The sequence below is a fragment of the Pseudorasbora parva genome, chromosome 2, assembly GCF_024679245.1.
Source record: "Pseudorasbora parva isolate DD20220531a chromosome 2, ASM2467924v1, whole genome shotgun sequence".
Classification (NCBI taxonomy): domain Eukaryota; kingdom Metazoa; phylum Chordata; class Actinopteri; order Cypriniformes; family Gobionidae; genus Pseudorasbora; species Pseudorasbora parva.
Genome location: NC_090173.1, coordinates 64,048,526 through 64,075,793, shown reverse-complemented (window position 1 = coordinate 64,075,793; position 27,268 = coordinate 64,048,526). Strand labels below are relative to the sequence as shown.

General features: G+C 49.4%; 27 non-coding genes across 27 annotated transcripts; all 27 read right to left on the bottom strand.

The window, feature by feature from the left end:
- Nucleotides 1–275: 275 nt before the first annotated feature.
- Nucleotides 276–346, bottom strand: trnag-gcc (transfer RNA glycine (anticodon GCC)). The gene has a single exon. It is a non-coding gene; the product is annotated as a tRNA-Gly (tRNA).
- Nucleotides 347–574: 228 nt separating this feature from the next.
- Nucleotides 575–645, bottom strand: trnag-gcc (transfer RNA glycine (anticodon GCC)). The gene has a single exon. It is a non-coding gene; the product is annotated as a tRNA-Gly (tRNA).
- A 527-nt stretch (nt 646–1,172) lies between these two features.
- Nucleotides 1,173–1,243, bottom strand: trnag-gcc (transfer RNA glycine (anticodon GCC)). Its single transcript has one exon. It is a non-coding gene; the product is annotated as a tRNA-Gly (tRNA).
- Nucleotides 1,244–1,471: 228 nt separating this feature from the next.
- On the bottom strand, nt 1,472–1,542 carry trnag-gcc (transfer RNA glycine (anticodon GCC)). Its single transcript has one exon. It is a non-coding gene; the product is annotated as a tRNA-Gly (tRNA).
- Nucleotides 1,543–1,816: 274 nt separating this feature from the next.
- Nucleotides 1,817–1,887, bottom strand: trnag-ccc (transfer RNA glycine (anticodon CCC)). Its single transcript has one exon. It is a non-coding gene; the product is annotated as a tRNA-Gly (tRNA).
- Nucleotides 1,888–2,139: 252 nt separating this feature from the next.
- On the bottom strand, nt 2,140–2,210 carry trnag-gcc (transfer RNA glycine (anticodon GCC)). The gene has a single exon. It is a non-coding gene; the product is annotated as a tRNA-Gly (tRNA).
- Nucleotides 2,211–2,737: 527 nt separating this feature from the next.
- trnag-gcc (transfer RNA glycine (anticodon GCC)) lies at nt 2,738–2,808 on the bottom strand. Its single transcript has one exon. It is a non-coding gene; the product is annotated as a tRNA-Gly (tRNA).
- A 228-nt stretch (nt 2,809–3,036) lies between these two features.
- On the bottom strand, nt 3,037–3,107 carry trnag-gcc (transfer RNA glycine (anticodon GCC)). Its single transcript has one exon. It is a non-coding gene; the product is annotated as a tRNA-Gly (tRNA).
- A 274-nt stretch (nt 3,108–3,381) lies between these two features.
- Nucleotides 3,382–3,452, bottom strand: trnag-ccc (transfer RNA glycine (anticodon CCC)). The gene has a single exon. It is a non-coding gene; the product is annotated as a tRNA-Gly (tRNA).
- A 228-nt stretch (nt 3,453–3,680) lies between these two features.
- On the bottom strand, nt 3,681–3,751 carry trnag-gcc (transfer RNA glycine (anticodon GCC)). The gene has a single exon. It is a non-coding gene; the product is annotated as a tRNA-Gly (tRNA).
- Nucleotides 3,752–4,278: 527 nt separating this feature from the next.
- Nucleotides 4,279–4,349, bottom strand: trnag-gcc (transfer RNA glycine (anticodon GCC)). Its single transcript has one exon. It is a non-coding gene; the product is annotated as a tRNA-Gly (tRNA).
- A 228-nt stretch (nt 4,350–4,577) lies between these two features.
- On the bottom strand, nt 4,578–4,648 carry trnag-gcc (transfer RNA glycine (anticodon GCC)). The gene has a single exon. It is a non-coding gene; the product is annotated as a tRNA-Gly (tRNA).
- Nucleotides 4,649–4,876: 228 nt separating this feature from the next.
- Nucleotides 4,877–4,947, bottom strand: trnag-gcc (transfer RNA glycine (anticodon GCC)). Its single transcript has one exon. It is a non-coding gene; the product is annotated as a tRNA-Gly (tRNA).
- Nucleotides 4,948–7,613: 2,666 nt separating this feature from the next.
- On the bottom strand, nt 7,614–7,684 carry trnag-ccc (transfer RNA glycine (anticodon CCC)). Its single transcript has one exon. It is a non-coding gene; the product is annotated as a tRNA-Gly (tRNA).
- A 1,195-nt stretch (nt 7,685–8,879) lies between these two features.
- On the bottom strand, nt 8,880–8,950 carry trnag-ccc (transfer RNA glycine (anticodon CCC)). The gene has a single exon. It is a non-coding gene; the product is annotated as a tRNA-Gly (tRNA).
- A 1,195-nt stretch (nt 8,951–10,145) lies between these two features.
- trnag-ccc (transfer RNA glycine (anticodon CCC)) lies at nt 10,146–10,216 on the bottom strand. Its single transcript has one exon. It is a non-coding gene; the product is annotated as a tRNA-Gly (tRNA).
- Nucleotides 10,217–11,491: 1,275 nt separating this feature from the next.
- trnag-ccc (transfer RNA glycine (anticodon CCC)) lies at nt 11,492–11,562 on the bottom strand. Its single transcript has one exon. It is a non-coding gene; the product is annotated as a tRNA-Gly (tRNA).
- A 1,275-nt stretch (nt 11,563–12,837) lies between these two features.
- trnag-ccc (transfer RNA glycine (anticodon CCC)) lies at nt 12,838–12,908 on the bottom strand. Its single transcript has one exon. It is a non-coding gene; the product is annotated as a tRNA-Gly (tRNA).
- A 1,191-nt stretch (nt 12,909–14,099) lies between these two features.
- trnag-ccc (transfer RNA glycine (anticodon CCC)) lies at nt 14,100–14,170 on the bottom strand. Its single transcript has one exon. It is a non-coding gene; the product is annotated as a tRNA-Gly (tRNA).
- Nucleotides 14,171–15,963: 1,793 nt separating this feature from the next.
- On the bottom strand, nt 15,964–16,034 carry trnag-ccc (transfer RNA glycine (anticodon CCC)). The gene has a single exon. It is a non-coding gene; the product is annotated as a tRNA-Gly (tRNA).
- A 1,793-nt stretch (nt 16,035–17,827) lies between these two features.
- trnag-ccc (transfer RNA glycine (anticodon CCC)) lies at nt 17,828–17,898 on the bottom strand. The gene has a single exon. It is a non-coding gene; the product is annotated as a tRNA-Gly (tRNA).
- Nucleotides 17,899–18,795: 897 nt separating this feature from the next.
- trnag-ccc (transfer RNA glycine (anticodon CCC)) lies at nt 18,796–18,866 on the bottom strand. The gene has a single exon. It is a non-coding gene; the product is annotated as a tRNA-Gly (tRNA).
- Nucleotides 18,867–20,062: 1,196 nt separating this feature from the next.
- trnag-ccc (transfer RNA glycine (anticodon CCC)) lies at nt 20,063–20,133 on the bottom strand. Its single transcript has one exon. It is a non-coding gene; the product is annotated as a tRNA-Gly (tRNA).
- A 1,794-nt stretch (nt 20,134–21,927) lies between these two features.
- On the bottom strand, nt 21,928–21,998 carry trnag-ccc (transfer RNA glycine (anticodon CCC)). Its single transcript has one exon. It is a non-coding gene; the product is annotated as a tRNA-Gly (tRNA).
- Nucleotides 21,999–23,194: 1,196 nt separating this feature from the next.
- On the bottom strand, nt 23,195–23,265 carry trnag-ccc (transfer RNA glycine (anticodon CCC)). The gene has a single exon. It is a non-coding gene; the product is annotated as a tRNA-Gly (tRNA).
- Nucleotides 23,266–25,358: 2,093 nt separating this feature from the next.
- Nucleotides 25,359–25,429, bottom strand: trnag-ccc (transfer RNA glycine (anticodon CCC)). The gene has a single exon. It is a non-coding gene; the product is annotated as a tRNA-Gly (tRNA).
- A 1,196-nt stretch (nt 25,430–26,625) lies between these two features.
- On the bottom strand, nt 26,626–26,696 carry trnag-ccc (transfer RNA glycine (anticodon CCC)). The gene has a single exon. It is a non-coding gene; the product is annotated as a tRNA-Gly (tRNA).
- Between the last annotated feature and the right edge of the window lie 572 nt (nt 26,697–27,268).

Here is a 27,268-nt window from a genome sequence, read left to right as displayed (position 1 = left end):
ATCAGGTGTCACTCTTTAACTTTTAATCACAGTCAGTAATGCTGATCAGCAGAAGCGACATAAGAAGGCTTTACAGAAACAGACTTCTGGAAGTCCCAAACAAACTTTTTGCATTGGCTCTTTCATTTCACACGAGTGGAAAGGCAACTGGAGCTTCTTTAAGTAAATCAGGTGTCACTCTTTAACTTTTAATCACAGTCAGTAATGCTGATCAGCAGAAGCGACATAAGAAGGCTTTACAGAAACAGACTTCTGGAAGTCCCAAACAAACTTTTTGCATTGGCCGGGAATCGAACCCGGGCCTCCCGCGTGGCAGGCGAGAATTCTACCACTGAACCACCAATGCTCGACACGCAGCTCGCCCTCGTTTGGTCGGCACGAGAGACGCGGCGCTTGCACTCATTAGTTTTTAGAAACTCTTTCATTTCACACGAGTGGAAAGGCAACTGGAGCTTCTTTAAGTAAATCAGGTGTCACTCTTTAACTTTTAATCACAGTCAGTAATGCTGATCAGCAGAAGCGACATAAGAAGGCTTTACAGAAACAAACTTCTGGAAGTCCCAAACAAACTTTTTGCATTGGCCGGGAATCGAACCCGGGCCTCCCGCGTGGCAGGCGAGAATTCTACCACTGAACCACCAATGCTTGACACCCAGCCTGCCCTCGTGTGGTCGGCACGAGAGACGCGGCGCTTGCACTCATTAGTTTTTAGAAACTCTTTCATTTCACACGAGTGGAAAGGCAACTGGAGCTTCTTTAAGTAAATCAGGTGTCACTCTTTAACTTTTAATCACAGTCAGTAATGCTGATCAGCAGAAGCGACATAAGAAGGCTTTACAGAAACAGACTTCTGGAAGTCCCAAACAAACTTTTTGCATTGCCCGGGAATCGAACCCGGGCCTCCCGCGTGGCAGGCGAGAATTCTACCACTGAACCACCAATGCTCGACACACAGCTCGCCCTCGTTTGGTCGGCACGAGAGACGCGGCGCTTGCACTCATTAGTTTTTAGAAACTCTTTCATTTCACACGAGTGGAAAGGCAACTGGAGCTTCTTTAAGTAAATCAGGTGTCACTCTTTAACTTTTAATCACAGTCAGTAATGCTGATCAGCAGAAGCGACATAAGAAGGCTTTACAGAAACAGACTTCTGGAAGTCCCAAACAAACTTTTTGCATTGGCCGGGAATCGAACCCGGGCCTCCCGCGTGGCAGGCGAGAATTCTACCACTGAACCACCAATGCTCGACACACAGCTCGCCCTCGTTTGGTCGGCACGAGAGACGCGGCGCTTGCACTCATTAGTTTTTAGAAACTCTTTCATTTCACACGAGTGGAAAGGCAACTGGAGCTTCTTTAAGTAAATCAGGTGTCACTCTTTAACTTTTAATCACAGTCAGTAATGCTGATCAGCAGTAGCGACATAAGCAGGCTTTACAGAAACAGACTTCTGGAAGTCCCAAACAAACTTTTTGCATTGGCCGGGAATCGAACCCGGGCCTCCCGCGTGGCAGGCGAGAATTCTACCACTGAACCACCAATGCTCGACACGCAGCCTGCCCTCGTGTGGTCACCTCGAGAGACGAGCCGCTCGCACTCATTAGCTCGTTGTGACAGAAGCAAGAGCCAGATCAGGTGCCTGTGAGAGGAGCGCGGTCCGGTTGCCAAACGCACGCATATTAAGTGACGGTCATGCTTCGACAGTTCACTTTTCACACGAATGGATAGGCAGCTGGGGCTTCTTTAAGTAAATCAGGTGTCACCCTCAATGCTAAATGTAGAAACACCCTCATTTCTGGCACAACAGATAAAAGCCCTTGCATTGGCCGGGAATCGGACCCGGGTCTCTCGCGTGGGAGGCGAGAATTCTACCACTGAACCACCAATGCTCAGCTGCAAAGCCACCTGTGCTTACAGTGAGCGAGGGCATGCTTCTTGGCTCGTCGAAAGAGACGGCAGATGAGGAACACATATTGATCTTGCATTAAGTCCCCTTTTACGAGTGGCGATTCATTTGGTGCTTCACGATGATGGCAGGATATTCCACTTTTACTTATAATCCCAGTTAGTAATGCTTATCAGCAGAAGCGACATAAGAAGGCTTTACAGAAACAGACTTCTGGAAGTCCCAAAAAACTTTTTGCATTGGCCGGGAATCGAACCCGGGCCTCCCGCGTGGCAGGCGAGAATTCTACCACTGAACCACCAATGCTTCACACCCAGCCTGCCCTCGTGTGGTCGCCACGAGAGACGCGGCGCTTGCACTCATTAGTTTTTAGAAACTCTTTCATTTCACACGAGTGGAAAGGCAACTGGAGCTTCTTTAAGTAAATCAGGTGTCACTCTTTAACTTTTAATCACAGTCAGTAATGCTGATCAGCAGAAGCGACATAAGAAGGCTTTACAGAAACAGACTTCTGGAAGTCCCAAACAAACTTTTTGCATTGGCCGGGAATCGAACCCGGGCCTACCGCGTGGCAGGCGAGAATTCTACCACTGAACCACCAATGCTTGACACCCAGCCTGCCCTCGTGTGGTCGGCACGAGAGACGCGGCGCTTGCACTCATTCGTTTTTAGAAACTCTTTCATTTCACACGAGTGGAAAGGCAACTGGAGCTTCTTTAAGTAAATCAGGTGTCACTCTTTAACTTTTAATCACAGTCAGTAATGCTGATCAGCAGAAGCGACATAAGAAGGCTTTACAGAAACAGACTTCTGGAAGTCCCAAACAAACTTTTTGCATTGGCCGGGAATCGAACCCGGGCCTCCCGCGTGGCAGGCGAGAATTCTACCACTGAACCACCAATGCTCGACACACAGCTCGCCCTCGTTTGGTCGGCACGAGAGACGCGGCGCTTGCACTCATTAGTTTTTAGAAACTCTTTCATTTCACACGAGTGGAAAGGCAACTGGAGCTTCTTTAAGTAAATCAGGTGTCACTCTTTAACTTTTAATCACAGTCAGTAATGCTGATCAGCAGTAGCGACATAAGCAGGCTTTACAGAAACAGACTTCTGGAAGTCCCAAACAAACTTTTTGCATTGGCCGGGAATCGAACCCGGGCCTCCCGCGTGGCAGGCGAGAATTCTACCACTGAACCACCAATGCTCGACACGCAGCCTGCCCTCGTGTGGTCACCTCGAGAGACGAGCCGCTCGCACTCATTAGCTCGTTGTGACAGAAGCAAGAGCCAGATCAGGTGCCTGTGAGAGGAGCGCGGTCCAGTTGCCAAACGCACGCATATTAAGTGACGGTCATGCTTCGACAGTTCACTTTTCACACGAATGGATAGGCAGCTGGGGCTTCTTTAAGTAAATCAGGTGTCACCCTCAATGCTAAATGTAGAAACACCCTCATTTCTGGCACAACAGATAAAAGCCCTTGCATTGGCCGGGAATCGGACCCGGGTCTCTCGCGTGGGAGGCGAGAATTCTACCACTGAACCACCAATGCTCGACACGCAGCTCGCCCTCGTTTGGTCGGCACGAGAGACGCGGCGCTTGCACTCATTAGTTTTTAGAAACTCTTTCATATCACACGAGTGGAAAGGCAACTGGAGCTTCTTTAAGTAAATCAGGTGTCACTCTTTAACTTTTAATCACAGTCAGTAATGCTGATCAGCAGAAGCGACATAAGCAGGCTTTACAGAAGCAGACTTCTGGAAGTCCCAAACAAACTTTTTGCATTGGCCGGGAATCGAACCCGGGCCTCCCGCGTGGCAGGCGAGAATTCTACCACTGAACCACCAATGCTCGACACGCAGCTCGCCCTCGTTTGGTCGGCACGAGAGACGCGGCGCTTGCACTCATTAGTTTTTAGAAACTCTTTCATATCACACGAGTGGAAAGGCAACTGGAGCTTCTTTAAGTAAATCAGGTGTCACTCTTTAACTTTTAATCACAGTCAGTAATGCTGATCAGCAGAAGCGACATAAGAAGGCTTTACAGAAACAGACTTCTGGAAGTCCCAAACAAACTTTTTGCATTGGCCGGGAATTGAACCCGGGCCTCCCGCGTGGCAGGCGAGAATTCTACCACTGAACCACCAATGCTCGACACGCAGCTCGCCCTCGTTTGGTCGGCACGAGAGACGCGGCGCTTGCACTCATTAGTTTTTAGAAACTCTTTCATTTCACACGAGTGGAAAGGCAACTGGAGCTTCTTTAAGTAAATCAGGTGTCACTCTTTAACTTTTAATCACAGTCAGTAATGCTGATCAGCAGAAGCGACATAAGAAGGCTTTACAGAAACAAACTTCTGGAAGTCCCAAACAAACTTTTTGCATTGGCCGGGAATCGAACCCGGGCCTCCCGCGTGGCAGGCGAGAATTCTACCACTGAACCACCAATGCTTGACACCCAGCCTGCCCTCGTGTGGTCGGCACGAGAGACGCGGCGCTTGCACTCATTAGTTTTTAGAAACTCTTTCATATCACACGAGTGGAAAGGCAACTGGAGCTTCTTTAAGTAAATCAGGTGTCACTCTTTAACTTTTAATCACAGTCAGTAATGCTGATCAGCAGAAGCGACATAAGCAGGCTTTACAGAAGCAGACTTCTGGAAGTCCCAAACAAACTTTTTGCATTGGCCGGGAATCGAACCCGGGCCTCCCGCGTGGCAGGCGAGAATTCTACCACTGAACCACCAATGCTCGACACGCAGCTCGCCCTCGTTTGGTCGGCACGAGAGACGCGGCGCTTGCACTCATTAGTTTTTAGAAACTCTTTCATATCACACGAGTGGAAAGGCAACTGGAGCTTCTTTAAGTAAATCAGGTGTCACTCTTTAACTTTTAATCACAGTCAGTAATGCTGATCAGCAGTAGCGACATAAGAAGGCTTTACAGAAACAGACTTCTGGAAGTCCCAAACAAACTTTTTGCATTGGCCGGGAATCGAACCCGGGCCTCCCGCGTGGCAGGCGAGAATTCTACCACTGAACCACCAATGCTCGACACGCAGCTCGCCCTCGTTTGGTCGGCACGAGAGACGCGGCGCTTGCACTCATTAGTTTTTAGAAACTCTTTCATTTCACACGAGTGGAAAGGCAACTGGAGCTTCTTTAAGTAAATCAGGTGTCACTCTTTAACTTTTAATCACAGTCAGTAATGCTGATCAGCAGAAGCGACATAAGAAGGCTTTACAGAAACAAACTTCTGGAAGTCCCAAACAAACTTTTTGCATTGGCCGGGAATCGAACCCGGGCCTCCCGCGTGGCAGGCGAGAATTCTACCACTGAACCACCAATGCTTGACACCCAGCCTGCCCTCGTGTGGTCGGCACGAGAGACGCGGCGCTTGCACTCATTAGTTTTTAGAAACTCTTTCATTTCACACGAGTGGAAAGGCAACTGGAGCTTCTTTAAGTAAATCAGGTGTCACTCTTTAACTTTTAATCACAGTCAGTAATGCTGATCAGCAGAAGCGACATAAGAAGGCTTTACAGAAACAGACTTCTGGAAGTCCCAAACAAACTTTTTGCATTGGCCGGGAATCGAACCCGGGCCTCCCACGTGGCAGGCGAGAATTCTACCACTGAACCACCAATGCTCGACACGCAGCTCGCCCTCGTTTGGTCGGCACGAGAGACGCGGCGCTTGCACTCATTAGTTTTTAGAAACTCTTTCATTTCACACGAGTGGAAAGGCAACTGGAGCTTCTTTAAGTAAATCAGGTGTCACTCTTTAACTTTTAATCACAGTCAGTAATGCTGATCAGCAGAAGCGACATAAGAAGGCTTTACAGAAACAAACTTCTGGAAGTCCCAAACAAACTTTTTGCATTGGCCGGGAATCGAACCCGGGCCTCCCGCGTGGCAGGCGAGAATTCTACCACTGAACCACCAATGCTTGACACCCAGCCTGCCCTCGTGTGGTCGGCACGAGAGACGCGGCGCTTGCACTCATTAGTTTTTAGAAACTCTTTCATATCACACGAGTGGAAAGGCAACTGGAGCTTCTTTAAGTAAATCAGGTGTCACTCTTTAACTTTTAATCACAGTCAGTAATGCTGATCAGCAGAAGCGACATAAGCAGGCTTTACAGAAGCAGACTTCTGGAAGTCCCAAACAAACTTTTTGCATTGGCCGGGAATCGAACCCGGGCCTCCCGCGTGGCAGGCGAGAATTCTACCACTGAACCACCAATGCTCGACACGCAGCTCGCCCTCGTTTGGTCGGCACGAGAGACGCGGCGCTTGCACTCATTAGTTTTTAGAAACTCTTTCATATCACACGAGTGGAAAGGCAACTGGAGCTTCTTTAAGTAAATCAGGTGTCACTCTTTAACTTTTAATCACAGTCAGTAATGCTGATCAGCAGTAGCGACATAAGAAGGCTTTACAGAAACAGACTTCTGGAAGTCCCAAACAAACTTTTTGCATTGGCCGGGAATCGAACCCGGGCCTCCCGCGTGGCAGGCGAGAATTCTACCACTGAACCACCAATGCTCGACACGCAGCTCGCCCTCGTTTGGTCGGCACGAGAGACGCGGCGCTTGCACTCATTAGTTTTTAGAAACTCTTTCATTTCACACGAGTGGAAAGGCAACTGGAGCTTCTTTAAGTAAATCAGGTGTCACTCTTTAACTTTTAATCACAGTCAGTAATGCTGATCAGCAGAAGCGACATAAGAAGGCTTTACAGAAACAAACTTCTGGAAGTCCCAAACAAACTTTTTGCATTGGCCGGGAATCGAACCCGGGCCTCCCGCGTGGCAGGCGAGAATTCTACCACTGAACCACCAATGCTTGACACCCAGCCTGCCCTCGTGTGGTCGGCACGAGAGACGCGGCGCTTGCACTCATTAGTTTTTAGAAACTCTTTCATTTCACACGAGTGGAAAGGCAACTGGAGCTTCTTTAAGTAAATCAGGTGTCACTCTTTAACTTTTAATCACAGTCAGTAATGCTGATCAGCAGAAGCGACATAAGAAGGCTTTACAGAAACAGACTTCTGGAAGTCCCAAACAAACTTTTTGCATTGGCCGGGAATCGAACCCGGGCCTCCCGCGTGGCAGGCGAGAATTCTACCACTGAACCACCAATGCTCGACACGCAGCTCGCCCTCGTTTGGTCGGCACGAGAGACGCGGCGCTTGCACTCATTAGTTTTTAGAAACTCTTTCATTTCACACGAGTGGAAAGGCAACTGGAGCTTCTTTAAGTAAATCAGGTGTCACTCTTTAACTTTTAATCACAGTCAGTAATGCTGATCAGCAGTAGCGACATAAGCAGGCTTTACAGAAACAGACTTCTGGAAGTCCCAAACAAACTTTTTGCATTGGCCGGGAATCGAACCCGGGCCTCCCGCGTGGCAGGCGAGAATTCTACCACTGAACCACCAATGCTCGACACGCAGCCTGCCCTCGTGTGGTCACCTCGAGAGACGAGCCGCTCGCACTCATTAGCTCGTTGTGACAGAAGCAAGAGCCAGATCAGGTGCCTGTGAGAGGAGCGCGGTCCGGTTGCCAAACGCACGCATATTAAGTGACGGTCATGCTTCGACAGTTCACTTTTCACACGAATGGATAGGCAGCTGGGGCTTCTTTAAGTAAATCAGGTGTCACCCTCAATGCTAAATGTAGAAACACCCTCATTTCTGGCACAACAGATAAAAGCCCTTGCATTGGCCGGGAATCGGACCCGGGTCTCTCGCGTGGGAGGCGAGAATTCTACCACTGAACCACCAATGCTCAGCTGCAAAGCCACCTGTGCTTACAGTGAGCGAGGGCATGCTTCTTGGCTCGTCGAAAGAGACGGCAGATGAGGAACACATATTGATCTTGCATTAAGTCCCCTTTTACGAGTGGCGATTCATTTGGTGCTTCACGATGATGGCAGGATATTCCACTTTTACTTATAATCCCAGTTAGTAATGCTTATCAGCAGAAGCGACATAAGAAGGCTTTACAGAAACAGACTTCTGGAAGTCCCAAAAAACTTTTTGCATTGGCCGGGAATCGAACCCGGGCCTCCCGCGTGGCAGGCGAGAATTCTACCACTGAACCACCAATGCTTCACACCCAGCCTGCCCTCGTGTGGTCGGCACGAGAGACGCGGCGCTTGCACTCATTAGTTTTTAGAAACTCTTTCATTTCACACGAGTGGAAAGGCAACTGGAGCTTCTTTAAGTAAATCAGGTGTCACTCTTTAACTTTTAATCACAGTCAGTAATGCTGATCAGCAGAAGCGACATAAGAAGGCTTTACAGAAACAGACTTCTGGAAGTCCCAAACAAACTTTTTGCATTGGCCGGGAATCGAACCCGGGCCTACCGCGTGGCAGGCGAGAATTCTACCACTGAACCACCAATGCTTGACACCCAGCCTGCCCTCGTGTGGTCGGCACGAGAGACGCGGCGCTTGCACTCATTCGTTTTTAGAAACTCTTTCATTTCACACGAGTGGAAAGGCAACTGGAGCTTCTTTAAGTAAATCAGGTGTCACTCTTTAACTTTTAATCACAGTCAGTAATGCTGATCAGCAGTAGCGACATAAGCAGGCTTTACAGAAACAGACTTCTGGAAGTCCCAAACAAACTTTTTGCATTGGCCGGGAATCGAACCCGGGCCTCCCGCGTGGCAGGCGAGAATTCTACCACTGAACCACCAATGCTCGACACGCAGCCTGCCCTCGTGTGGTCACCTCGAGAGACGAGCCGCTCGCACTCATTAGCTCGTTGTGACAGAAGCAAGAGCCAGATCAGGTGCCTGTGAGAGGAGCGCGGTCCGGTTGCCAAACGCACGCATATTAAGTGACGGTCATGCTTCGACAGTTCACTTTTCACACGAATGGATAGGCAGCTGGGGCTTCTTTAAGTAAATCAGGTGTCACCCTCAATGCTAAATGTAGAAACACCCTCATTTCTGGCACAACAGATAAAAGCCCTTGCATTGGCCGGGAATCGGACCCGGGTCTCTCGCGTGGGAGGCGAGAATTCTACCACTGAACCACCAATGCTCAGCTGCAAAGCCACCTGTGCTTACAGTGAGCGAGGGCATGCTTCTTGGCTCGTCGAAAGAGACGGCAGATGAGGAACACATATTGATCTTGCATTAAGTCCCCTTTTACGAGTGGCGATTCATTTGGTGCTTCACGATGATGGCAGGATATTCCACTTTTACTTATAATCCCAGTTAGTAATGCTTATCAGCAGAAGCGACATAAGAAGGCTTTACAGAAACAGACTTCTGGAAGTCCCAAAAAACTTTTTGCATTGGCCGGGAATCGAACCCGGGCCTCCCGCGTGGCAGGCGAGAATTCTACCACTGAACCACCAATGCTTCACACCCAGCCTGCCCTCGTGTGGTCGGCACGAGAGACGCGGCGCTTGCACTCATTAGTTTTTAGAAACTCTTTCATTTCACACGAGTGGAAAGGCAACTGGAGCTTCTTTAAGTAAATCAGGTGTCACTCTTTAACTTTTAATCACAGTCAGTAATGCTGATCAGCAGAAGCGACATAAGAAGGCTTTACAGAAACAGACTTCTGGAAGTCCCAAACAAACTTTTTGCATTGGCCGGGAATCGAACCCGGGCCTACCGCGTGGCAGGCGAGAATTCTACCACTGAACCACCAATGCTTGACACCCAGCCTGCCCTCGTGTGGTCGGCACGAGAGACGCGGCGCTTGCACTCATTCGTTTTTAGAAACTCTTTCATTTCACACGAGTGGAAAGGCAACTGGAGCTTCTTTAAGTAAATCAGGTGTCACTCTTTAACTTTTAATCACAGTCAGTAATGCTGATCAGCAGTAGCGACATAAGCAGGCTTTACAGAAACAGACTTCTGGAAGTCCCAAACAAACTTTTTGCATTGGCCGGGAATCGAACCCGGGCCTCCCGCGTGGCAGGCGAGAATTCTACCACTGAACCACCAATGCTCGACACGCAGCCTGCCCTCGTGTGGTCACCTCGAGAGACGAGCCGCTCGCACTCATTAGCTCGTTGTGACAGAAGCAAGAGCCAGATCAGGTGCCTGTGAGAGGAGCGCGGTCCGGTTGCCAAACGCACGCATATTAAGTGACGGTCATGCTTCGACAGTTCACTTTTCACACGAATGGATAGGCAGCTGGGGCTTCTTTAAGTAAATCAGGTGTCACCCTCAATGCTAAATGTAGAAACACCCTCATTTCTGGCACAACAGATAAAAGCCCTTGCATTGGCCGGGAATCGGACCCGGGTCTCTCGCGTGGGAGGCGAGAATTCTACCACTGAACCACCAATGCTCAGCTGCAAAGCCACCTGTGCTTACAGTGAGCGAGGGCATGCTTCTTGGCTCGTCGAAAGAGACGGCAGATGAGGAACACATATTGATCTTGCATTAAGTCCCCTTTTACGAGTGGCGATTCATTTGGTGCTTCACGATGATGGCAGGATATTCCACTTTTACTTATAATCCCAGTTAGTAATGCTTATCAGCAGAAGCGACATAAGAAGGCTTTACAGAAACAGACTTCTGGAAGTCCCAAAAAACTTTTTGCATTGGCCGGGAATCGAACCCGGGCCTCCCGCGTGGCAGGCGAGAATTCTACCACTGAACCACCAATGCTTCACACCCAGCCTGCCCTCGTGTGGTCGGCACGAGAGACGCGGCGCTTGCACTCATTAGTTTTTAGAAACTCTTTCATTTCACACGAGTGGAAAGGCAACTGGAGCTTCTTTAAGTAAATCAGGTGTCACTCTTTAACTTTTAATCACAGTCAGTAATGCTGATCAGCAGAAGCGACATAAGAAGGCTTTACAGAAACAGACTTCTGGAAGTCCCAAACAAACTTTTTGCATTGGCCGGGAATCGAACCCGGGCCTCCCGCGTGGCAGGCGAGAATTCTACCACTGAACCACCAATGCTCGACACGCAGCTCGCCCTCGTTTGGTCGGCACGAGAGACGCGGCGCTTGCACTCATTAGTTTTTAGAAACTCTTTCATTTCACACGAGTGGAAAGGCAACTGGAGCTTCTTTAAGTAAATCAGGTGTCACTCTTTAACTTTTAATCACAGTCAGTAATGCTGATCAGCAGAAGCGACATAAGAAGGCTTTACAGAAACAAACTTCTGGAAGTCCCAAACAAACTTTTTGCATTGGCCGGGAATCGAACCCGGGCCTCCCGCGTGGCAGGCGAGAATTCTACCACTGAACCACCAATGCTTGACACCCAGCCTGCCCTCGTGTGGTCGGCACGAGAGACGCGGCGCTTGCACTCATTAGTTTTTAGAAACTCTTTCATTTCGACACGCAGCCTGCCCTCGTGTGGTCACCTCGAGAGACGAGCCGCTCGCACTCATTAGCTCGTTGTGACAGAAGCAAGAGCCAGATCAGGTGCCTGTGAGAGGAGCGCGGTCCGGTTGCCAAACGCACGCATATTAAGTGACGGTCATGCTTCGACAGTTCACTTTTCACACGAATGGATAGGCAGCTGGGGCTTCTTTAAGTAAATCAGGTGTCACCCTCAATGCTAAATGTAGAAACACCCTCATTTCTGGCACAACAGATAAAAGCCCTTGCATTGGCCGGGAATCGGACCCGGGTCTCTCGCGTGGGAGGCGAGAATTCTACCACTGAACCACCAATGCTCAGCTGCAAAGCCACCTGTGCTTACAGTGAGCGAGGGCATGCTTCTTGGCTCGTCGAAAGAGACGGCAGATGAGGAACACATATTGATCTTGCATTAAGTCCCCTTTTACGAGTGGCGATTCATTTGGTGCTTCACGATGATGGCAGGATATTCCACTTTTACTTATAATCCCAGTTAGTAATGCTTATCAGCAGAAGCGACATAAGAAGGCTTTACAGAAACAGACTTCTGGAAGTCCCAAAAAACTTTTTGCATTGGCCGGGAATCGAACCCGGGCCTACCGCGTGGCAGGCGAGAATTCTACCACTGAACCACCAATGCTTGACACCCAGCCTGCCCTCGTGTGGTCGCCACGAGAGACGCGGCGCTTGCACTCATTCGTTTTTAGAAACTCTTTCATTTCACACGAGTGGAAAGGCAACTGGAGCTTCTTTAAGTAAATCAGGTGTCACTCTTTAACTTTTAATCACAGTCAGTAATGCTGATCAGCAGAAGCGACATAAGAAGGCTTTACAGAAACAGACTTCTGGAAGTCCCAAACAAACTTTTTGCATTGGCCGGGAATCGAACCCGGGCCTCCCGCGTGGCAGGCGAGAATTCTACCACTGAACCACCAATGCTCGACACGCAGCTCGCCCTCGTTTGGTCGGCACGAGAGACGCGGCGCTTGCACTCATTAGTTTTTAGAAACTCTTTCATTTCACACGAGTGGAAAGGCAACTGGAGCTTCTTTAAGTAAATCAGGTGTCACTCTTTAACTTTTAATCACAGTCAGTAATGCTGATCAGCAGAAGCGACATAAGAAGGCTTTACAGAAACAAACTTCTGGAAGTCCCAAACAAACTTTTTGCATTGGCCGGGAATCGAACCCGGGCCTCCCGCGTGGCAGGCGAGAATTCTACCACTGAACCACCAATGCTTGACACCCAGCCTGCCCTCGTGTGGTCGGCACGAGAGACGCGGCGCTTGCACTCATTAGTTTTTAGAAACTCTTTCATTTCGACACGCAGCCTGCCCTCGTGTGGTCACCTCGAGAGACGAGCCGCTCGCACTCATTAGCTCGTTGTGACAGAAGCAAGAGCCAGATCAGGTGCCTGTGAGAGGAGCGCGGTCCGGTTGCCAAACGCACGCATATTAAGTGACGGTCATGCTTCGACAGTTCACTTTTCACACGAATGGATAGGCAGCTGGGGCTTCTTTAAGTAAATCAGGTGTCACCCTCAATGCTAAATGTAGAAACACCCTCATTTCTGGCACAACAGATAAAAGCCCTTGCATTGGCCGGGAATCGGACCCGGGTCTCTCGCGTGGGAGGCGAGAATTCTACCACTGAACCACCAATGCTCAGCTGCAAAGCCACCTGTGCTTACAGTGAGCGAGGGCATGCTTCTTGGCTCGTCGAAAGAGACGGCAGATGAGGAACACATATTGATCTTGCATTAAGTCCCCTTTTACGAGTGGCGATTCATTTGGTGCTTCACGATGATGGCAGGATATTCCACTTTTACTTATAATCCCAGTTAGTAATGCTTATCAGCAGAAGCGACATAAGAAGGCTTTACAGAAACAGACTTCTGGAAGTCCCAAAAAACTTTTTGCATTGGCCGGGAATCGAACCCGGGCCTCCCGCGTGGCAGGCGAGAATTCTACCACTGAACCACCAATGCTTCACACCCAGCCTGCCCTCGTGTGGTCGGCACGAGAGACGCGGCGCTTGCACTCATTAGTTTTTAGAAACTCTTTCATTTCACACGAGTGGAAAGGCAACTGGAGCTTCTTTAAGTAAATCAGGTGTCACTCTTTAACTTTTAATCACAGTCAGTAATGCTGATCAGCAGAAGCGACATAAGAAGGCTTTACAGAAACAGACTTCTGGAAGTCCCAAACAAACTTTTTGCATTGGCCGGGAATCGAACCCGGGCCTACCGCGTGGCAGGCGAGAATTCTACCACTGAACCACCAATGCTTGACACCCAGCCTGCCCTCGTGTGGTCGGCACAAGAGACGCGGCGCTTGCACTCATTCGTTTTTAGAAACTCTTTCATTTCACACGAGTGGAAAGGCAACTGGAGCTTCTTTAAGTAAATCAGGTGTCACTCTTTAACTTTTAATCACAGTCAGTAATGCTGATCAGCAGTAGCGACATAAGCAGGCTTTACAGAAACAGACTTCTGGAAGTCCCAAACAAACTTTTTGCATTGGCCGGGAATCGAACCCGGGCCTCCCGCGTGGCAGGCGAGAATTCTACCACTGAACCACCAATGCTCGACACGCAGCCTGCCCTCGTGTGGTCACCTTTAACGAGCTAATGCACTCATTAGCTCGTTGTGACAGAAGCAAGAGCCAGATCAGGTGCCTGTGAGAGGAGCGCGGTCCGGTTGCCAAACGCACGCATATTAAGTGACGGTCATGCTTCGACAGTTCACTTTTCACACGAATGGATAGGCAGCTGGGGCTTCTTTAAGTAAATCAGGTGTCACCCTCAATGCTAAATGTAGAAACACCCTCATTTCTGGCACAACAGATAAAAGCCCTTGCATTGGCCGGGAATCGGACCCGGGTCTCTCGCGTGGGAGGCGAGAATTCTACCACTGAACCACCAATGCTCAGCTGCAAAGCCACCTGTGCTTACAGTGAGCGAGGGCATGCTTCTTGGCTCGTCGAAAGAGACGGCAGATGAGGAACACATATTGATCTTGCATTAAGTCCCCTTTTACGAGTGGCGATTCATTTGGTGCTTCACGATGATGGCAGGATATTCCACTTTTACTTATAATCCCAGTTAGTAATGCTTATCAGCAGAAGCGACATAAGAAGGCTTTACAGAAACAGACTTCTGGAAGTCCCAAAAAACTTTTTGCATTGGCCGGGAATCGAACCCGGGCCTCCCGCGTGGCAGGCTAGAATTCTACCACTGAACCACCAATGCTTCACACCCAGCCTGCCCTCGTGTGGTCGGCACGAGAGACGCGGCGCTTGCACTCATTAGTTTTTAGAAACTCTTTCATTTCACACGAGTGGAAAGGCAACTGGAGCTTCTTTAAGTAAATCAGGTGTCACTCTTTAACTTTTAATCACAGTCAGTAATGCTGATCAGCAGAAGCGACATAAGAAGGCTTTACAGAAACAGACTTCTGGAAGTCCCAAACAAACTTTTTGCATTGGCCGGGAATCGAACCCGGGCCTACCGCGTGGCAGGCGAGAATTCTACCACTGAACCACCAATGCTTGACACCCAGCCTGCCCTCGTGTGGTCGGCACGAGAGACGCGGCGCTTGCACTCATTCGTTTTTAGAAACTCTTTCATTTCACACGAGTGGAAAGGCAACTGGAGCTTCTTTAAGTAAATCAGGTGTCACTCTTTAACTTTTAATCACAGTCAGTAATGCTGATCAGCAGAAGCGACATAAGAAGGCTTTACAGAAACAAACTTCTGGAAGTCCCAAACAAACTTTTTGCATTGGCCGGGAATCGAACCCGGGCCTCCCGCGTGGCAGGCGAGAATTCTACCACTGAACCACCAATGCTTGACACCCAGCCTGCCCTCGTGTGGTCGGCACGAGAGACGCGGCGCTTGCACTCATTAGTTTTTAGAAACTCTTTCATTTCACACGAGTGGAAAGGCAACTGGAGCTTCTTTAAGTAAATCAGGTGTCACTCTTTAACTTTTAATCACAGTCAGTAATGCTGATCAGCAGAAGCGACATAAGAAGGCTTTACAGAAACAGACTTCTGGAAGTCCCAAACAAACTTTTTGCATTGGCCGGGAATCGAACCCGGGCCTCCCGCGTGGCAGGCGAGAATTCTACCACTGAACCACCAATGCTCGACACACAGCTCGCCCTCGTTTGGTCGGCACGAGAGACGCGGCGCTTGCACTCATTAGTTTTTAGAAACTCTTTCATTTCACACGAGTGGAAAGGCAACTGGAGCTTCTTTAAGTAAATCAGGTGTCACTCTTTAACTTTTAATCACAGTCAGTAATGCTGATCAGCAGTAGCGACATAAGCAGGCTTTACAGAAACAGACTTCTGGAAGTCCCAAACAAACTTTTTGCATTGGCCGGGAATCGAACCCGGGCCTCCCGCGTGGCAGGCGAGAATTCTACCACTGAACCACCAATGCTCGACACGCAGCCTGCCCTCGTGTGGTCACCTCGAGAGACGAGCCGCTCGCACTCATTAGCTCGTTGTGACAGAAGCAAGAGCCAGATCAGGTGCCTGTGAGAGGAGCGCGGTCCGGTTGCCAAACGCACGCATATTAAGTGACGGTCATGCTTCGACAGTTCACTTTTCACACGAATGGATAGGCAGCTGGGGCTTCTTTAAGTAAATCAGGTGTCACCCTCAATGCTAAATGTAGAAACACCCTCATTTCTGGCACAACAGATAAAAGCCCTTGCATTGGCCGGGAATCGGACCCGGGTCTCTCGCGTGGGAGGCGAGAATTCTACCACTGAACCACCAATGCTCAGCTGCAAAGCCACCTGTGCTTACAGTGAGCGAGGGCATGCTTCTTGGCTCGTCGAAAGAGACGGCAGATGAGGAACACATATTGATCTTGCATTAAGTCCCCTTTTACGAGTGGCGATTCATTTGGTGCTTCACGATGATGGCAGGATATTCCACTTTTACTTATAATCCCAGTTAGTAATGCTTATCAGCAGAAGCGACATAAGAAGGCTTTACAGAAACAGACTTCTGGAAGTCCCAAAAAACTTTTTGCATTGGCCGGGAATCGAACCCGGGCCTCCCGCGTGGCAGGCGAGAATTCTACCACTGAACCACCAATGCTTCACACCCAGCCTGCCCTCGTGTGGTCGGCACGAGAGACGCGGCGCTTGCACTCATTAGTTTTTAGAAACTCTTTCATTTCACACGAGTGGAAAGGCAACTGGAGCTTCTTTAAGTAAATCAGGTGTCACTCTTTAACTTTTAATCACAGTCAGTAATGCTGATCAGCAGAAGCGACATAAGAAGGCTTTACAGAAACAGACTTCTGGAAGTCCCAAACAAACTTTTTGCATTGGCCGGGAATCGAACCCGGGCCTACCGCGTGGCAGGCGAGAATTCTACCACTGAACCACCAATGCTCGACACGCAGCTCGCCCTCGTTTGGTCGGCACGAGAGACGCGGCGCTTGCACTCATTAGTTTTTAGAAACTCTTTCATTTCACACGAGTGGAAAGGCAACTGGAGCTTCTTTAAGTAAATCAGGTGTCACTCTTTAACTTTTAATCACAGTCAGTAATGCTGATCAGCAGAAGCGACATAAGAAGGCTTTACAGAAACAAACTTCTGGAAGTCCCAAACAAACTTTTTGCATTGGCCGGGAATCGAACCCGGGCCTCCCGCGTGGCAGGCGAGAATTCTACCACTGAACCACCAATGCTTGACACCCAGCATGCCCTCGTGTGGTCGGCACGAGAGACGCGGCGCTTGCACTCATTAGTTTTTAGAAACTCTTTCATTTCACACGAGTGGAAAGGCAACTGGAGCTTCTTTAAGTAAATCAGGTGTCACTCTTTAACTTTTAATCACAGTCAGTAATGCTGATCAGCAGAAGCGACATAAGAAGGCTTTACAGAAACAGACTTCTGGAAGTCCCAAACAAACTTTTTGCATTGGCCGGGAATCGAACCCGGGCCTCCCGCGTGGCAGGCGAGAATTCTACCACTGAACCACCAATGCTCGACACACAGCTCGCCCTCGTTTGGTCGGCACGAGAGACGCGGCGCTTGCACTCATTAGTTTTTAGAAACTCTTTCATTTCACACGAGTGGAAAGGCAACTGGAGCTTCTTTAAGTAAATCAGGTGTCACTCTTTAACTTTTAATCACAGTCAGTAATGCTGATCAGCAGTAGCGACATAAGCAGGCTTTACAGAAACAGACTTCTGGAAGTCCCAAACAAACTTTTTGCATTGGCCGGGAATCGAACCCGGGCCTCCCGCGTGGCAGGCGAGAATTCTACCACTGAACCACCAATGCTCGACACGCAGCCTGCCCTCGTGTGGTCACCTCGAGAGACGAGCCGCTCGCACTCATTAGCTCGTTGTGACAGAAGCAAGAGCCAGATCAGGTGCCTGTGAGAGGAGCGCGGTCCGGTTGCCAAACGCACGCATATTAAGTGACGGTCATGCTTCGACAGTTCACTTTTCACACGAATGGATAGGCAGCTGGGGCTTCTTTAAGTAAATCAGGTGTCACCCTCAATGCTAAATGTAGAAACACCCTCATTTCTGGCACAACAGATAAAAGCCCTTGCATTGGCCGGGAATCGGACCCGGGTCTCTCGCGTGGGAGGCGAGAATTCTACCACTGAACCACCAATGCTCAGCTGCAAAGCCACCTGTGCTTACAGTGAGCGAGGGCATGCTTCTTGGCTCGTCGAAAGAGACGGCAGATGAGGAACACATATTGATCTTGCATTAAGTCCCCTTTTACGAGTGGCGATTCATTTGGTGCTTCACGATGATGGCAGGATATTCCACTTTTACTTATAATCCCAGTTAGTAATGCTTATCAGCAGAAGCGACATAAGAAGGCTTTACAGAAACAGACTTCTGGAAGTCCCAAACAAACTTTTTGCATTGGCCGGGAATCGAACCCGGGCCTCCCGCGTGGCAGGCGAGAATTCTACCACTGAACCACCAATGCTCGACACGCAGCTCGCCCTCGTTTGGTCGGCACGAGAGACGCGGCGCTTGCACTCATTAGTTTTTAGAAACTCTTTCATTTCACACGAGTGGAAAGGCAACTGGAGCTTCTTTAAGTAAATCAGGTGTCACTCTTTAACTTTTAATCACAGTCAGTAATGCTGATCAGCAGTAGCGACATAAGCAGGCTTTACAGAAACAGACTTCTGGAAGTCCCAAACAAACTTTTTGCATTGGCCGGGAATCGAACCCGGGCCTCCCGCGTGGCAGGCGAGAATTCTACCACTGAACCACCAATGCTCGACACGCAGCCTGCCCTCGTGTGGTCACCTCGAGAGACGAGCCGCTCGCACTCATTAGCTCGTTGTGACAGAAGCAAGAGCCAGATCAGGTGCCTGTGAGAGGAGCGCGGTCCGGTTGCCAAACGCACGCATATTAAGTGACGGTCATGCTTCGACAGTTCACTTTTCACACGAATGGATAGGCAGCTGGGGCTTCTTTAAGTAAATCAGGTGTCACCCTCAATGCTAAATGTAGAAACACCCTCATTTCTGGCACAACAGATAAAAGCCCTTGCATTGGCCGGGAATCGGACCCGGGTCTCTCGCGTGGGAGGCGAGAATTCTACCACTGAACCACCAATGCTCAGCTGCAAAGCCACCTGTGCTTACAGTGAGCGAGGGCATGCTTCTTGGCTCGTCGAAAGAGACGGCAGATGAGGAACACATATTGATCTTGCATTAAGTCCCCTTTTACGAGTGGCGATTCATTTGGTGCTTCACGATGATGGCAGGATATTCCACTTTTACTTATAATCCCAGTTAGTAATGCTTATCAGCAGAAGCGACATAAGAAGGCTTTACAGAAACAGACTTCTGGAAGTCCCAAACAAACTTTTTGCATTGGCCGGGAATCGAACCCGGGCCTACCGCGTGGCAGGCGAGAATTCTACCACTGAACCACCAATGCTTGACACCCAGCCTGCCCTCGTGTGGTCGGCACGAGAGACGCGGCGCTTGCACTCATTCGTTTTTAGAAACTCTTTCATTTCACACGAGTGGAAAGGCAACTGGAGCTTCTTTAAGTAAATCAGGTGTCACTCTTTAACTTTTAATCACAGTCAGTAATGCTGATCAGCAGAAGCGACATAAGAAGGCTTTACAGAAACAGACTTCTGGAAGTCCCAAACAAACTTTTTGCATTGGCCGGGAATCGAACCCGGGCCTCCCGCGTGGCAGGCGAGAATTCTACCACTGAACCACCAATGCTCGACACGCAGCTCGCCCTCGTTTGGTCGGCACGAGAGACGCGGCGCTTGCACTCATTAGTTTTTAGAAACTCTTTCATTTCACACGAGTGGAAAGGCAACTGGAGCTTCTTTAAGTAAATCAGGTGTCACTCTTTAACTTTTAATCACAGTCAGTAATGCTGATCAGCAGTAGCGACATAAGCAGGCTTTACAGAAACAGACTTCTGGAAGTCCCAAACAAACTTTTTGCATTGGCCGGGAATCGAACCCGGGCCTCCCGCGTGGCAGGCGAGAATTCTACCACTGAACCACCAATGCTCGACACGCAGCCTGCCCTCGTGTGGTCACCTCGAGAGACGAGCCGCTCGCACTCATTAGCTCGTTGTGACAGAAGCAAGAGCCAGATCAGGTGCCTGTGAGAGGAGCGCGGTCCGGTTGCCAAACGCACGCATATTAAGTGACGGTCATGCTTCGACAGTTCACTTTTCACACGAATGGATAGGCAGCTGGGGCTTCTTTAAGTAAATCAGGTGTCACCCTCAATGCTAAATGTAGAAACACCCTCATTTCTGGCACAACAGATAAAAGCCCTTGCATTGGCCGGGAATCGGACCCGGGTCTCTCGCGTGGGAGGCGAGAATTCTACCACTGAACCACCAATGCTCAGCTGCAAAGCCACCTGTGCTTACAGTGAGCGAGGGCATGCTTCTTGGCTCGTCGAAAGAGACGGCAGATGAGGAACACATATTGATCTTGCATTAAGTCCCCTTTTACGAGTGGCGATTCATTTGGTGCTTCACGATGATGGCAGGATATTCCACTTTTACTTATAATCCCAGTTAGTAATGCTTATCAGCAGAAGCGACATAAGAAGGCTTTACAGAAACAGACTTCTGGAAGTCCCAAACAAACTTTTTGCATTGGCCGGGAATCGAACCCGGGCCTACCGCGTGGCAGGCGAGAATTCTACCACTGAACCACCAATGCTTGACACCCAGCCTGCCCTCGTGTGGTCGGCACGAGAGACGCGGCGCTTGCACTCATTCGTTTTTAGAAACTCTTTCATTTCACACGAGTGGAAAGGCAACTGGAGCTTCTTTAAGTAAATCAGGTGTCACTCTTTAACTTTTAATCACAGTCAGTAATGCTGATCAGCAGAAGCGACATAAGAAGGCTTTACAGAAACAGACTTCTGGAAGTCCCAAACAAACTTTTTGCATTGGCCGGGAATCGAACCCGGGCCTCCCGCGTGGCAGGCGAGAATTCTACCACTGAACCACCAATGCTCGACACGCAGCTCGCCCTCGTTTGGTCGGCACGAGAGACGCGGCGCTTGCACTCATTAGTTTTTAGAAACTCTTTCATTTCACACGAGTGGAAAGGCAACTGGAGCTTCTTTAAGTAAATCAGGTGTCACTCTTTAACTTTTAATCACAGTCAGTAATGCTGATCAGCAGTAGCGACATAAGCAGGCTTTACAGAAACAGACTTCTGGAAGTCCCAAACAAACTTTTTGCATTGGCCGGGAATCGAACCCGGGCCTCCCGCGTGGCAGGCGAGAATTCTACCACTGAACCACCAATGCTTGACACCCAGCCTGCCCTCGTGTGGTCGGCACGAGAGACGCGGCGCTTGCACTCATTAGTTTTTAGAAACTCTTTCATTTCACACGAGTGGAAAGGCAACTGGAGCTTCTTTAAGTAAATCAGGTGTCACTCTTTAACTTTTAATCACAGTCAGTAATGCTGATCAGCAGAAGCGACATAAGAAGGCTTTACAGAAACAGACTTCTGGAAGTCCCAAACAAACTTTTTGCATTGGCCGGGAATCGAACCCGGGCCTCCCGCGTGGCAGGCGAGAATTCTACCACTGAACCACCAATGCTCGACACACAGCTCGCCCTCGTTTGGTCGGCACGAGAGACGCGGCGCTTGCACTCATTAGTTTTTAGAAACTCTTTCATTTCACACGAGTGGAAAGGCAACTGGAGCTTCTTTAAGTAAATCAGGTGTCACTCTTTAACTTTTAATCACAGTCAGTAATGCTGATCAGCAGTAGCGACATAAGCAGGCTTTACAGAAACAGACTTCTGGAAGTCCCAAACAAACTTTTTGCATTGGCCGGGAATCGAACCCGGGCCTCCCGCGTGGCAGGCGAGAATTCTACCACTGAACCACCAATGCTCGACACGCAGCCTGCCCTCGTGTGGTCACCTCGAGAGACGAGCCGCTCGCACTCATTAGCTCGTTGTGACAGAAGCAAGAGCCAGATCAGGTGCCTGTGAGAGGAGCGCGGTCCGGTTGCCAAACGCACGCATATTAAGTGACGGTCATGCTTCGACAGTTCACTTTTCACACGAATGGATAGGCAGCTGGGGCTTCTTTAAGTAAATCAGGTGTCACCCTCAATGCTAAATGTAGAAACACCCTCATTTCTGGCACAACAGATAAAAGCCCTTGCATTGGCCGGGAATCGGACCCGGGTCTCTCGCGTGGGAGGCGAGAATTCTACCACTGAACCACCAATGCTCAGCTGCAAAGCCACCTGTGCTTACAGTGAGCGAGGGCATGCTTCTTGGCTCGTCGAAAGAGACGGCAGATGAGGAACACATATTGATCTTGCATTAAGTCCCCTTTTACGAGTGGCGATTCATTTGGTGCTTCACGATGATGGCAGGATATTCCACTTTTACTTATAATCCCAGTTAGTAATGCTTATCAGCAGAAGCGACATAAGAAGGCTTTACAGAAACAGACTTCTGGAAGTCCCAAACAAACTTTTTGCATTGGCCGGGAATCGAACCCGGGCCTACCGCGTGGCAGGCGAGAATTCTACCACTGAACCACCAATGCTTGACACCCAGCCTGCCCTCGTGTGGTCGGCACGAGAGACGCGGCGCTTGCACTCATTCGTTTTTAGAAACTCTTTCATTTCACACGAGTGGAAAGGCAACTGGAGCTTCTTTAAGTAAATCAGGTGTCACTCTTTAACTTTTAATCACAGTCAGTAATGCTGATCAGCAGAAGCGACATAAGAAGGCTTTACAGAAACAGACTTCTGGAAGTCCCAAACAAACTTTTTGCATTGGCCGGGAATCGAACCCGGGCCTCCCGCGTGGCAGGCGAGAATTCTACCACTGAACCACCAATGCTCGACACGCAGCTCGCCCTCGTTTGGTCGGCACGAGAGACGCGGCGCTTGCACTCATTAGTTTTTAGAAACTCTTTCATTTCACACGAGTGGAAAGGCAACTGGAGCTTCTTTAAGTAAATCAGGTGTCACTCTTTAACTTTTAATCACAGTCAGTAATGCTGATCAGCAGTAGCGACATAAGCAGGCTTTACAGAAACAGACTTCTGGAAGTCCCAAACAAACTTTTTGCATTGGCCGGGAATCGAACCCGGGCCTCCCGCGTGGCAGGCGAGAATTCTACCACTGAACCACCAATGCTCGACATGCAGCCTGCCCTCGTGTGGTCACCTCGAGAGACGAGCCGCTCGCACTCATTAGCTCGTTGTGACAGAAGCAAGAGCCAGATCAGGTGCCTGTGAGAGGAGCGCGGTCCGGTTGCCAAACGCACGCATATTAAGTGACGGTCATGCTTCGACAGTTCACTTTTCACACGAATGGATAGGCAGCTGGGGCTTCTTTAAGTAAATCAGGTGTCACCCTCAATGCTAAATGTAGAAACACCCTCATTTCTGGCACAACAGATAAAAGCCCTTGCATTGGCCGGGAATCGGACCCGGGTCTCTCGCGTGGGAGGCGAGAATTCTACCACTGAACCACCAATGCTCAGCTGCAAAGCCACCTGTGCTTACAGTGAGCGAGGGCATGCTTCTTGGCTCGTCGAAAGAGACGGCAGATGAGGAACACATATTGATCTTGCATTAAGTCCCCTTTTACGAGTGGCGATTCATTTGGTGCTTCACGATGATGGCAGGATATTCCACTTTTACTTATAATCCCAGTTAGTAATGCTTATCAGCAGAAGCGACATAAGAAGGCTTTACAGAAACAGACTTCTGGAAGTCCCAAACAAACTTTTTGCATTGGCCGGGAATCGAACCCGGGCCTACCGCGTGGCAGGCGAGAATTCTACCACTGAACCACCAATGCTTGACACCCAGCCTGCCCTCGTGTGGTCGGCACGAGAGACGCGGCGCTTGCACTCATTCGTTTTTAGAAACTCTTTCATTTCACACGAGTGGAAAGGCAACTGGAGCTTCTTTAAGTAAATCAGGTGTCACTCTTTAACTTTTAATCACAGTCAGTAATGCTGATCAGCAGAAGCGACATAAGAAGGCTTTACAGAAACAGACTTCTGGAAGTCCCAAACAAACTTTTTGCATTGGCCGGGAATCGAACCCGGGCCTCCCGCGTGGCAGGCGAGAATTCTACCACTGAACCACCAATGCTCGACACGCAGCTCGCCCTCGTTTGGTCGGCACGAGAGACGCAGCGCTTGCACTCATTAGTTTTTAGAAACTCTTTCATTTCACACGAGTGGAAAGGCAACTGGAGCTTCTTTAAGTAAATCAGGTGTCACTCTTTAACTTTTAATCACAGTCAGTAATGCTGATCAGCAGAAGCGACATAAGAAGGCTTTACAGAAACAGACTTCTGGAAGTCCCAAACAAACTTTTTGCATTGGCCGGGAATCGAACCCGGGCCTCCCGCGTGGCAGGCGAGAATTCTACCACTGAACCACCAATGCTCGACACGCAGCTCGCCCTCGTTTGGTCGGCACGAGAGACGCGGCGCTTGCACTCATTAGTTTTTAGAAACTCTTTCATATCACACGAGGGGAAAGGCAACTGGAGCTTCTTTAAGTAAATCAGGTGTCACTCTTTAACTTTTAATCACAGTCAGTAATGCTGATCAGCAGTAGCGACATAAGCAGGCTTTACAGAAACAGACTTCTGGAAGTCCCAAACAAACTTTTTGCATTGGCCGGGAATCGAACCCGGGCCTCCCGCGTGGCAGGCGAGAATTCTACCACTGAACCACCAATGCTTGACACCCAGCCTGCCCTCGTGTGGTCGGCACGAGAGACGCGGCGCTTGCACTCATTAGTTTTTAGAAACTCTTTCATTTCACACGAGTGGAAAGGCAACTGGAGCTTCTTTAAGTAAATCAGGTGTCACTCTTTAACTTTTAATCACAGTCAGTAATGCTGATCAGCAGAAGCGACATAAGAAGGCTTTACAGAAACAGACTTCTGGAAGTCCCAAACAAACTTTTTGCATTGGCCGGGAATCGAACCCGGGCCTCCCGCGTGGCAGGCGAGAATTCTACCACTGAACCACCAATGCTCGACACACAGCTCGCCCTCGTTTGGTCGGCACGAGAGACGCGGCGCTTGCACTCATTAGTTTTTAGAAACTCTTTCATTTCACACGAGTGGAAAGGCAACTGGAGCTTCTTTAAGTAAATCAGGTGTCACTCTTTAACTTTTAATCACAGTCAGTAATGCTGATCAGCAGTAGCGACATAAGCAGGCTTTACAGAAACAGACTTCTGGAAGTCCCAAACAAACTTTTTGCATTGGCCGGGAATCGAACCCGGGCCTCCCGCGTGGCAGGCGAGAATTCTACCACTGAACCACCAATGCTCGACACGCAGCCTGCCCTCGTGTGGTCACCTCGAGAGACGAGCCGCTCGCACTCATTAGCTCGTTGTGACAGAAGCAAGAGCCAGATCAGGTGCCTGTGAGAGGAGCGCGGTCCGGTTGCCAAACGCACGCATATTAAGTGACGGTCATGCTTCGACAGTTCACTTTTCACACGAATGGATAGGCAGCTGGGGCTTCTTTAAGTAAATCAGGTGTCACCCTCAATGCTAAATGTAGAAACACCCTCATTTCTGGCACAACAGATAAAAGCCCTTGCATTGGCCGGGAATCGGACCCGGGTCTCTCGCGTGGGAGGCGAGAATTCTACCACTGAACCACCAATGCTCAGCTGCAAAGCCACCTGTGCTTACAGTGAGCGAGGGCATGCTTCTTGGCTCGTCGAAAGAGACGGCAGATGAGGAACACATATTGATCTTGCATTAAGTCCCCTTTTACGAGTGGCGATTCATTTGGTGCTTCACGATGATGGCAGGATATTCCACTTTTACTTATAATCCCAGTTAGTAATGCTTATCAGCAGAAGCGACATAAGAAGGCTTTACAGAAACAGACTTCTGGAAGTCCCAAACAAACTTTTTGCATTGGCCGGGAATCGAACCCGGGCCTACCGCGTGGCAGGCGAGAATTCTACCACTGAACCACCAATGCTTGACACCCAGCCTGCCCTCGTGTGGTCGGCACGAGAGACGCGGCGCTTGCACTCATTCGTTTTTAGAAACTCTTTCATTTCACACGAGTGGAAAGGCAACTGGAGCTTCTTTAAGTAAATCAGGTGTCACTCTTTAACTTTTAATCACAGTCAGTAATGCTGATCAGCAGAAGCGACATAAGAAGGCTTTACAGAAACAGACTTCTGGAAGTCCCAAACAAACTTTTTGCATTGGCCGGGAATCGAACCCGGGCCTCCCGCGTGGCAGGCGAGAATTCTACCACTGAACCACCAATGCTCGACACGCAGCTCGCCCTCGTTTGGTCGGCACGAGAGACGCGGCGCTTGCACTCATTAGTTTTTAGAAACTCTTTCATTTCACACGAGTGGAAAGGCAACTGGAGCTTCTTTAAGTAAATCAGGTGTCACTCTTTAACTTTTAATCACAGTCAGTAATGCTGATCAGCAGTAGCGACATAAGCAGGCTTTACAGAAACAGACTTCTGGAAGTCCCAAACAAACTTTTTGCATTGGCCGGGAATCGAACCCGGGCCTCCCGCGTGGCAGGCGAGAATTCTACCACTGAACCACCAATGCTCGACATGCAGCCTGCCCTCGTGTGGTCACCTCGAGAGACGAGCCGCTCGCACTCATTAGCTCGTTGTGACAGAAGCAAGAGCCAGATCAGGTGCCTGTGAGAGGAGCGCGGTCCGGTTGCCAAACGCACGCATATTAAGTGACGGTCATGCTTCGACAGTTCACTTTTCACACGAATGGATAGGCAGCTGGGGCTTCTTTAAGTAAATCAGGTGTCACCCTCAATGCTAAATGTAGAAACACCCTCATTTCTGGCACAACAGATAAAAGCCCTTGCATTGGCCGGGAATCGGACCCGGGTCTCTCGCGTGGGAGGCGAGAATTCTACCACTGAACCACCAATGCTCAGCTGCAAAGCCACCTGTGCTTACAGTGAGCGAGGGCATGCTTCTTGGCTCGTCGAAAGAGACGGCAGATGAGGAACACATATTGATCTTGCATTAAGTCCCCTTTTACGAGTGGCGATTCATTTGGTGCTTCACGATGATGGCAGGATATTCCACTTTTACTTATAATCCCAGTTAGTAATGCTTATCAGCAGAAGCGACATAAGAAGGCTTTACAGAAACAGACTTCTGGAAGTCCCAAACAAACTTTTTGCATTGGCCGGGAATCGAACCCGGGCCTACCGCGTGGCAGGCGAGAATTCTACCACTGAACCACCAATGCTTGACACCCAGCCTGCCCTCGTGTGGTCGGCACGAGAGACGCGGCGCTTGCACTCATTCGTTTTTAGAAACTCTTTCATTTCACACGAGTGGAAAGGCAACTGGAGCTTCTTTAAGTAAATCAGGTGTCACTCTTTAACTTTTAATCACAGTCAGTAATGCTGATCAGCAGAAGCGACATAAGAAGGCTTTACAGAAACAGACTTCTGGAAGTCCCAAACAAACTTTTTGCATTGGCCGGGAATCGAA